We start from the raw sequence: 11322 nt of genomic DNA, 5'->3' as shown, positions 1-11322 counted from the left end.
TGTTGGGCTGAACGAAGGAATGGTTTTCTTTTTTACTTACTCCTTTTCTTTCTTCCTACTCCTTTGTAGTTTCTCATACCTATTCATCCATTAATTGCTCTGTGCTTTGAGCCTGTTGCAACAAATTGTTCCTTAGAATTTATAACACCGTAGAGCTCTCTTCTCCCCCAACCCTTGGATTTTCATTTTGTCTTCTGGAGTGCCTGGATAAAGCAATGAAACATGTCACGTTTCCAGAAAAATAACAGAGCTGAAATGTTACCAAAAGGCGGCTCCACTGGGTGTTAGTGTGAAAGGTAGTTTTCGCCACAGCGAGTGAAAAACACACAATAGCAAATTTCCAATAAAAGCGAATATTTGTAGCTTAGGGTTGTAACTGTAGGGAGCTCCTTGGTGCTCTCTGAGCTTGGTGGTTTTCTTGTAGATGTTTCATGACCCAAGTAGGTAACATCATCAATGGTAGAAGGAAAGGAGGAGGAAGAGGAGGAGCAGGAGGAAGAGGAGGAGGAAGAGGACAAGGAGGACTGTGAGGTGCTTGGTGGTTTTCTTGCAAATGTTTCATGTCCCAGCTAGGTAACATCATCAATGGTAGAAGGGAAGGAGGAGGAGGAGGAGGAGGAAGAAGAGGAGGAGGAGGACTGTGAGGTCATTGGTGCTCTCTGAGCTTGGTGGTTTCCTTGCAGACGTTTTATTACCTAACTGAGTAACATCATCACTGCTAAAAACACAAGGCTCTTATGTCCTTCCTTCTTCTCTAAATGACATCTTTAGATGCCACCAAAACCTGAAAGCACTTTGATTTCTCCTCCAAAAGACTTACCTTACTATTATCCCGGCTCCACACACAGCTATCTTACCATCCTCCCATATTTTTTCCAGCAACGTTTCTCTCTGCAGAGTAATCACTCCGTGATATTCCTCTAATAAAAAGGCTGTTCTTGCTCAGCTCTTTGCTGTAGACAGGAAATATTATCCATCATATTTACATCACTGCATCAGCATCTGGGCTTGTTTCCTTCTGCAGACGCTCGTTTTTCAAACTATCCTTAGATGTCACATTGATGAAAGTCGTGTCCTGTCTAATGGTGTCCACTGAGTATCTGAACGCCTTTTAATTATTCAGCAGGAAGAAAGTTTATATATATATAAACTTTATATATCTATATCTATTAGATTTTTACAACCCCCGGTATGCCCAAATATGGGAGGAAGATCACTACTTCCATTCTCTGTCCTTCAGCTCGTCACAAGAGACCATCCAGGCAGAAACCCAATATTTTTACTGTTGCCTTTTTGTTACATTTTGTTGTATTTGTGCTGATAAATAAATAAAGGGAGACTAGTATAGATCTATTTCAAGCTATTTAGCTCTCATCAGCTAGCCATACCCTTACTGAGATTTGAACCTGGGCTATATTACCTACTAGGCAGACATCTTAGCCATTAGGCCACAGGCTCTTATCCGTTATCAGCGAAGCCAGGGTGAAAGGTATCTTTCACCCTGGTTTCGCTGATAACGGATATATATTTAGCTGATAAAGGAGGAGAGCCTGTGGCTTAGTGGCTAACACAACTGCCTAATATGTAATACAGCACAGGTTCAAATCCCAGTAAGGGTATGGCTAGCTGATGAGAGCTAAATAGCTCCCTTTATTTATTTATCAGCTCAAATGTAATACATAGATACATACATACATAGATACACACACACACACACACACACACACACACACACACACACACTGCACTTGTGGCTCTTATTTGGTCACGGGAAGGAAAGAGGGGACATGAAGGAAGGAGAGGAGGAGGAGGAGAAGGGGAAGGAGGAGAAGAAGAAGGAAAAGGGGAAGGAGGAGAAGAAAAAGGAGAAGGGGAAGGAGGATAAATAGAAGAGGAGGGAGGAAGGAGAGGGAGAAGGAGGAGCCAAAGAGCACTTTGACTAGTAGAAGTAGCACTAATGATTATGATAAAAGATGATGATTGCAATGACTAGCAGGTTGCGCAATGGTCCAGTTCCAACAGTCAATGAAAATCAAGGTGGGGCAGTCTTGAGTTTCTTTCTCACCCCTTCCCACTTCTCTGCACTAACTTCAGATTTCCCTAACAGCTGCCCCACATATTTCCCCAAGGCCATCTCCCTACTGCTCTACAGAAACAATCAATAGCAGCAGCCCTTTCTTCCAGCCGTATTCCGACGCCGTCCTGTCTTGTTCAGAGAAAATATAATTATGCTGGGAAATTATCTTTTGTCCTGCAGAATAACTCTCAGTTCCTGAAAGAAAATTCTCAGCTCTCAAGGATGACAGGTAACTTTTCTAAGAAGCCTTTTGTGGTGATATTTCCAGAGACGTATCTTTTGTTTTTATCGATTCTTTATTTTCCAGGGGGCTTAGAAATGCATGAAGAGGTTTCAACAATCAATCCTGCTTTTAAAAGAAACCATTTCGGATTCTTGCAGTATATCTTTATTTTTCCACCCTTTTTCCCCCATTTAAGAATAAATGCACCTGCAGGAAAGGTAAAACATGTAGACGCAATCAAGAAAAAATCTTTTCCTTTGCATTGCAAATCCATTGAACTCTGCCTCGCTGATAAAAGCCACCTCGGTGTGTATATAATGATAAGGGGTTATTCAACATAAAGAATATAAAACTACTTTGGAGCAAAATATGTACACGCCGGCTTAGTAGCAACCAATTATGGCTGTGCCAAGCCTGTAGTTTGGAAATAACGGCGTTCAGAAAAGGCAGAAATAATAAACGGCTGTAAGTTGAATTTACGCGAGTACAAGAATAGACCGAATGAATTCTTTGTTTGATTCATAATTAGTCAAATTAATGGAAGGGACAATTAAATTTTTTTTTAAAAAAACTTTTTTTAATTAAATGCATAATGACTGCCCTGGTCATCCCACTCTTGCAGAGAAGAGGGTTGAGAGTAGTGGGGAAATTGGAATAGAGGAGATAAACACAATGCTAGTTGCCATGATGAAAAAGGATGTGGAGACTCTGGAAAGAGTGCAGAGAAGAGCAACAAAGAGGATTAGGGGACTGGAGGCTGAAACATATGAAGAATGGTTGCAGGATCTGGATATGTCTAGTTTAATGAAAAGAAGGACCAGGGGAGACATGATAGCAGTCTTCCAATATCTCAGGGGTTGCCCCAAAGAAGAGGGAGTCAAGCTATTCTCCAAAGCACCTGAGGACAGTACAAGAAGCAATGGGTGGAAACTAATCAAGGAGAGAAGCAACTTAGAACTAAGGAGAAATTTCCTGACAGTTAGAATAATTAATCAGTGGAACAAGTTGCCTCCAGAAGTTGTGAATGCTCCAATATTGGAAGTTTTTAAGAAGTTGTTGGAGATCCATTTGTCTGAAGTGGTGTAGGTTTTCCTACCTAAGCAGGGGGTTGGACTAGAAGACCTTTAAAGTCCCTTCCAACTCTGTTATTCTATTCCTATTCTGTTCTGTTCTATTATTTTCTTTTCTATTCTATTTCTATTCTATATTTCTCTGTATATTTGTTTTCTAGAAGTGTAACATATGAAATACTCTTGTGGTCATCCAGTTCAAATCCCCTGCTCATTTATTGGATGAAAAAACATCTCATCCTAGTTGGGCTTGAAAATGTATGTATTTTTCCTTCTTCCAAACTTCCTGGCCATTTCAGTTGAAACCTCCAGTCTACACATCTCTGTCCTACACAGGAAGGAAACTCAGCAGGAAACTCCCTGTGTTGGAGCATTCATAGCTTCTGGAGGCAAGTTGTTCCACTGGTTAATTGTTCTAACTATCAGGAAATTCCCCCTTAGTTTCTCTCCTTACTTACTCTCCATCCATTGCGTCTTCTTCTCCTGCTTTCTGGTGCCCTGGAGAATAGAGTGACCCACTCTTCTTTGTGGCAGCCCCTGAGATGTTGGAACACTGCTATCATGTCACCCCTGGTCCTTCACATACATCGTTCACATAAATTTAAATTTTGGGGTTTTTCCCTCAACCTTTTGAGTTATAGTTTTAGATGCTCTTTTGGTGGCCTTGAGCAGCTCAGACATCTTCACATCATAACCTTCCTTAGCCATGGAGCCAGTGGCTGCAGCTCACACCAGATTCAGCCCTAAAATCCATAGTCTTGAACACATCTAGGATGCTAAAACTACCTAAAAACCAAAATATACAAAAGAAAACGTGAAAACTCCCAGTTATTTTGTTCCAGAGATCTAAAGCCGGCTCAGAGACATTTCGTGATTTATGGGGGTAGAGTTATCATCTCAACTCAGAGTGATAAAAGTGTATTCCTTCCACAGAACTGTAAAACCCAGAAAGTTTGTTCTTGTTTGCCGTTTCATATATATATATATCTTCGTTTCTTTTTTCTGCATGCACATTGCCCTTAAATCTTATTTATACCCTGTGGTATTTATTAGTCTTTCTTGATCAATGTTTAAAGGCCTTATGAAGTCCCTTGGGCTCGTAGTTAAAATACGCTGAAGAACAGAGCATACATATATTAATGTGACTATGTGACAGTCCCCATTGGTAAAAAATCTGTGAGTTGCATCATGTTGAGTGAGTTTATGGGGGAAAGTTTGGGCAGTTTATTTTATTTATTTATTTTATTTGTCAAGTGTTTACAAGATAATAGCAATAGCAATAGCAGTTAGACTTATATACCGCTTCATAGGGCTTTCAGCCCCCTCTAAGCGGTTTACAGAGAGTCAGCATATTGCCCCCAACAACAATCCAGGTCCTCATTTTACCCACCTCGGAAGGATGGAAGGCTGAGTCAACCCTGAGCCGGTGAGATTTGAACAGCTGAACTGCAGTCAGCTGAAGTAGCCTGCAGTGCTGCATTTAGGTATAAGAATAAACATGAGTATGAATGAAATGGGTATGAATAAATGGGGAGAGTAGGACAGGGATGATAGGCACGATGGTGCGCTTATGCATGCCCCTTATAGGCCTCTTAGGAATCGGTGAGGTCGACGGTAGACAATTTAAGGTTAAAGTTTGGGGAATGTGAAGATGTAACAACCGAGTCAGGTAGTACATTCCAGGCATTGCCCACTCTGTTGTTGGAGTGGTTTACGTTGAGTTTGTATCTCTTGTGTGCTTTGGTATTATTGCAGTTGAAGCGGAAGTAGTCATTGACTGGTAGGATGTTGTAGCGGATAATTTTGTGTACTACACTGAAGTCCGAGCATAGGGCAGCGTGGTTCTAGGTTGCCCAAGCCCAACATTTCAAGCCTTCTGATGTAGGGTATTCTCTTGGGAGCAGAGGAGTGTTGTAGTCTTCTCGTAAAACACCTCTGGGCCCGCTCAGTTGTTTTAACATCCGATATGCAGTGCGGATTCCAGACAGACGCGCTGTATTCGAGGATTGGTCTGGCAAAGGTTTTGTGTGCCCTAGTTGTGCTCTCTTTGAGGAGATCAGAGATCAAAGTGTGTCACAGACATCAACCAACACCTGAGCATAGATGAATCTCAGGTGCCATGTTGTCATTGGAAGGACGGAGTCAAAGTTTGATGGCTCTGTTTGATTTCATGTCCTTCTCCCCCCCCGAAAATGCTGTGGGATTTTGACAGTGCAATTATGGAAAATTTCACACACCAGAAAAAAAGAAAAGAAAAAGGATATGGACAAGCGCCCGCTAAGGAGTCCATTAGGGAATGTGATGGACTGAGACAATTATGCCTAAGGAAAGTAATGAAGTTAGCTAACAGGTTTCCCGACTCTGTAAAATTTGCGTCACCAGTCAGTATAAACACGATTAAGCTAAAAGGAATAATGATTTGACTCATTATACAGCAGCTTCCCGAGAGGATATGCAGAAACTTCGGCACTGCATAGGTCCCCATTTTCTCTTCTTGAAATGCCACTGTCTGTGTTTATAACTCGAACCAGCTGTCCTTGAATTAAACACTTCCAATAAAGTTAAAACAGCTAATTTAAAGAACAGCTTAACACGTGCCTTGCCACCGACATAAAACAGATTAAAGAGACAACTGTTATTTTTTTGCGTACCCTGTTCCCCTCCCTCTGAAGTCCTCGGAATTTGAATCCAATGGCTGTTAAATCGGTTCTGAATCCATTCGACGAGGCCTCATTTCTTCCACCCCTAATTAGCAGAGCAGAATTAACAGGTTGATTCTTCGCCTCAGAAATTGTTCTCTGGGAAAGATCAGATCAGGCAAAGGTTTTCTCAAACTAGCGCATGAAATTGTCATGTATGTTAAAAAGAGAAGAGTTGACATACACACACAAGTTGGAGAGAGAGAGAGAGAGAGAGAGAGAGAGAGAGAGAGAGAGAGAGAAAGAATGTTGCATGGATCAAGAGTGGTGGTTGAGATGTTATGTATTAAATCTATATAGTTGTGTTAATCCCTGCTAAAGTGAAACTAACCTTCAGATGACCCTAACTGTTAACGCTGCTAAAGTGAAACTAACCTTTAGATGACCCTCACTGTTAGCTCCACCTGTTTTGGAGGAAAACTTTGAACATTCATATTTGGGTGGGTTACTTGAATAATTTAACAACCGGTTCTCTTCCCTAATAACCAGCTGGGTAGGCGTGGCTCAGTGGTCATGTGACTGGGTGGGCGTAGCGAACTCGACATCACTCATGTCGATGGGCGCTTCGCTTTAGCTGTTACTATGGAATAAGGGTTAACCGGAGAGGCAGTTTCTGTAAGCAGAGCAATAAAGATTAGGCTAGAAACAACACCAGAATGTTTCCTTCCTTACAGGATTAGCCCTGTAAAGTGGAAAGAAACAAAAGGAGATTTCTTCCAACAACCAGTTCGCTGAATTGCTTAGAAAGTTATCAATCGGTTTTTCCCCCAGTACGTGCGAACCGGCTGAATCCCACCACTGTCCTAAAGTTAATGGAACTCTTAAAGGAGGTGATTGGCCCGAAGTCACCCAGATGGCTTTCATGCCTAAAGTGAGACTAGGACTCACTGTCTCTGGATGTTTGGTTGAAAGTCTTCCGGCTGACTTTCATGGCCAAGGCAGGACTAGAACTCACAGTCACCTGCTGATTGGCCCAAAGTCATTCAGCCAGGTTTCATGCCTAAGGTGAGACTAGAACTCCCAGTCTCCTGGTGATTGGCCCAACATCACCCAACTCTTCGTCTGGCTTTCATGCCTAAGGTAGGATTAGAACTCCCAGTCTCCTGGAGATCAGCTCAAAGCCACTCGGCAGTTGTCATGCCTAAGGCGGGTCTAGAACTCCCAATCTCCTGGTGTTAGTTCCAAAGTTTCCCAGCCAGATTTCATGCCGAAGGTTCAACTAGAACTCGCCTTCTCCTGGTTTGTAGCTGGTGCCTTCACCACCAGACCAAACTGGCTGCCAGTTTTACGAAAGAGTAAAACCTCTCCATGCCTTCCAGTTTACGAAATCACCCATAAACGTACGTCCTGAAGTAACATACTATATTTCCAGCAGCTGCCAGGAAATATCCTCCGTCATCATTACCCTCTGGATGGTCTGTCACTGTCTCTCTCTCTCTCTTTTTTCCTTTCCGCGGAGTTTAATTTAAGTCACAACTTTCTAAATGGATTTATGCTGCGCAATAAAGTTGTCAGGTTAGATCTCAAGTAGAGATGCATGGATGTGTTTGCTTATATTTAATCCTCCAGCGTTTGCCAAACAGCATGCGCTGATGAGGAATTAGGAGGTTTTCTTCCTTTATAATATTTTATGCCGTTTGTGTATTACGAGCGACCATAATGCCTCAAAAATTTCTACAAATTTAGTTTTGTTCTTTTGTGTTTCCACAGCAGTGGAACAAATCAGGAGTGATTGCCTCTTGTCAACGTAAGTTTTATTCATCAGAAAAAGAGAAATGGCTTTATTTTTGAGAAGAAAAAAAAACAAGTAAAAACTAAAATACATATTAGAGTCCCCCCCCCCCCACATTCTTCAGGACTTTTAATTTAAAATTATTTCTGAATAGAAGACCGAAAGCAATAGAGGGATCCATTTAATTCAGGTTCATGGTATTGGACCTGGGTACTTGAGAGACCGCCTGCTGCCAATTACCTCCCACTGACCCATTAGATCGCACAGGGTCGGCCTCCTCCGGGTTCTGTCTACCAGCCAATGCCATCTGGCTACTACCCGGGGGAGGGCCTTCTCTGTAGCAGCTCCGGCCCTTTGGAATGGACTCCCCGCGGAGATTCGGACCCTCACCCCTCTCCAGGCCTTCCGGAAAGCCGTCAAAACCTGGCTGTGCCGGCAGGCCTGGGGTTGATGAGTTCCCCTCCCCTCTCGACTGGTATGGCTGTGTGACTCTTGTGTATTTTAATTACGTGTATTGTGTTTGTATCCCCCTTTTCCCCCTTTGAGTTGTTCGCCGCCCTGAGTCCCTCCCGGAGAAGGGCGGCATACAAATAAATTAAATCTTAATCTTAATTAAATAGCAGAAGATAGCTGCTCAGTCAGAAGATAATACGTCCTGACTACTGTTGTGATTTTTTTTAAAAACAAATATAAGATAAAATCCTTCAGTCTTCCCTTCTGAGTCCTTCTGATTGGTAGGTAATCGATGCCATCCAGAAGTGCAAGAAACGCCTGGATGTTTTATGACTTTCCTTCTACTTTTATGTGAAGTAAATGAACTGCAGTACGGAGAAAGTTGGTGTACTCTACAGACTGCTGAACTTGGAAAATAAAAATAACACATAACTTTGCATCTCCTCCATTGGGAATCCTTTAGCTCGATTCTTCCAACATGCTAAGTTTGAGTTTCTTTAATTATGGCTTATACACCACAGAGGAAACTCCCCTAAGTATCAAGATTAAATTCCAGTTATGGTCCCTAAAGCTTACTCCATCCTTTCTCCTGCCTCATTATGGGTGCTTACGTGGGTTTACGATGGGCCATGGGCTGTTTCTTTGATGTCATTTCCAAAATAAGTATTTCATTCTTGGCATAAGAAACAACAGGAAGACTCATCGTTGGGAAGGAGAGAAAAATCCTAAAAGATTACTGGAAGACAGATTCCCAACCGGATGTTAGGCATTAGTCATACTCCAGAGGAGAACCAATTATCCAAAATATAATTTGTTTCCCTTCTTTCTTAGAAAGGGGGATGAATCGGAAAGGAAACGCGGATTTATTAGACCCAGCATTTTTTGGCCAGGGACTGAATTCTAAGAACGGCAGACCTGGTGCAGAGAAAGGAGTGGAGCCAGCTCACAAATGGAGTAAAATAGAATTTAACAAAGGGCTGCTCGTGAAATTACTTTCAATCAAATGTGTAATTTTCTCTTTCCGTTATCTTAAACGTGAACAATTTTGGCAACTTTTGAGGGGGGGGGCGGGGTTGGCCTCATACCCAAGCCTTTAGGAAACCAATGAGGTCATCCGGCCTCTGACTCAGTGGTGAAATTCAATTTTTTTTTACTACCGGTTCTGTGGGTGTGGCTTAGTGGACGTGGTTTGGGGGGATGTGGCAGGGGAAGGATACTGCAAAATCCCCATTCCCTCCCCACTCTGGATCCAGCCAGAGGTGGCATTTGCCGGTTCTCCGAACTACTCAAAATTCCCGCTACCGGTTCTCTAGAACCTGCTGGATTTCACCCCTGCTTTGACAGGAGAAATCTATTGCCTATTATCTGGAAGAGTTTAATTTAACCATATGCATGCAGAGCCGTGGTGGTGCAGTGGTTAGAGTGTTGTACTGCAGGCTACTTCTGCTGACTGCTGATTGCCGGCTGCCTGCAATTTGACAGTTCGAATCTCACCTCCTGTAATTACGCAATTGCTCCTGACGCCGAGTAGCTCTTCGATGGCGTGCATCCCGGAACAACTCACAGGTGGTTTCTGGATCACTCTCCCTTGCCTCCTCCCCACTGATCCAAGGCTCAGGTGCCACCTGGTGGCCAACCAGCCTCTCTGCGCCCTGCTAGGAGTCGGAACCCTGTCAAGGGTCCTCCACATCCTCCAGGGCCGACTCGTAGGGCCCCTCGCTGTCAGAGTCTGGTGGCAGCTCCACCGGCTCCTGCTGGGCCACAATAATTCCCTACCGTATAAAAGTCTTCTCAAAGCCAAAGAATGTTAATCACTGATATTACATGGATTGTTTTGTTCTCTGTCATCAATTCCTGATACAATCCGAAACCTACATTTTCAGAAAAGATCTACCTTCATCTGCAACTTGTTAACCTGGGGATGCCATATCCAAGTTGATGGTGGCCTGGTTCTTTGAAGGCCAGACAATGTTCTATGTGGGGTCCTTGATGGTCTCTGAGTGTTGTGGTTTTCTTGCAGATGTTTTCCGACCCAACCAGGTTGAGATCACCCAACTGATGATATGACGTCGTTCGGTAATGAAAAATCTGCAAGAAAGCCACCGAACTCAGAGGCCGCCCAAGATCCCACAATTCAACCTCGCACTACAAATATTCCCTTCTAATTTCTTCTCCCGTTGCTAAGACTGTTCCAACCAAGACTGATTAATTTCAGGAAGATCATCCATGGAACTAACCACTTCTCCAGGAGGTTGGCGAAGGCTGTAGTAGTGCAAATGATAATTAACGCTCTTCCAAACTATCACTTAAGCCTTTGGTGTTATGCAAATCTATTTAAATGTAATCAGCATATCACCCAAAAGGTAGAGGAATAATCAACTGGGAATGCTTTAATCATTTGCTAGTCCTCTTTACAAGGCACGTATATATTTTATTTCCCCACGGCTCCATGAATGGCTTTGATTTCTAAGCAAATTATAAAGAGCTAATCTCTGAGGCAATTAGATCAGATGAAACTGTTCTTTTTCAACAATTTTCCTGGCCTGAAAATGAGGATTTACATAAAACAATCCAAACACAGACAATTGTGTCTTTTGCTTGTAGATAACTTTGCGCAATAGCAATAGCAGTTAGACTTATATATACCGCTTCATAGGGCTTTCAGCCCTCTCTAAGCGGTTTACAGAGTCAGCATAGTCTGACTCCCCCCCACAGTCTGGGTCCTCATTTCACCCACCTCGGAAGGATGGAAAGCTGAGTCAACCTTGAGCCGGTGAGATTAGAACCGCCGAACTGCAGGTAACAGTCAGCTGAAGTGGCCTGCAGTACTGCACTCTAACCACTGCGCCACCTGAGCCCTCATCTGAGCCTCCCCCAGACTCCAGGACCGGCCCACGTTCCTCCCCAACCTCCTCACTCTCCAAATCGGCTGCCAGCTCGGCAGCCCACCAGCAGACCGCAACAGTCCTGCCCTCAAGGGCTTTGGAGAATAGCTTGACTCCTCCTTCTTTGTGGCAACCCCTGAGATATTGGAAGACTGCTATCATGTCACAGCTAGTCCTTCTTTT

General features: G+C 43.2%; 1 long non-coding RNA gene across 1 annotated transcript in view; it reads left to right on the top strand.

The window, feature by feature from the left end:
* Positions 1-2263: 2263 nt before the first annotated feature.
* The window catches only part of LOC148043220 (uncharacterized), a 67590-nt gene continuing 58531 nt past the window's right edge, over positions 2264-11322 (top strand). Inside the window, exon 1 of the long non-coding RNA XR_015698387.1 lies at positions 2264-2306. This is a non-coding gene — a long non-coding RNA (uncharacterized LOC148043220). The remainder of the gene's footprint in view (positions 2307-11322) is intronic.

Source organism: Thamnophis sirtalis, unplaced genomic scaffold (assembly GCF_051295495.1).
Source record: "Thamnophis sirtalis isolate CommonGarterSnake01/CBP01778 unplaced genomic scaffold, rThaSir2_p1.2 scaffold_13, whole genome shotgun sequence".
In the NCBI taxonomy this organism is placed as follows: Eukaryota; Metazoa; Chordata; class Lepidosauria; order Squamata; family Natricidae; genus Thamnophis; species Thamnophis sirtalis.
Note: the sequence above shows the minus strand (reverse complement) of the source record. Positions and strands in the feature narration are given on the sequence as shown.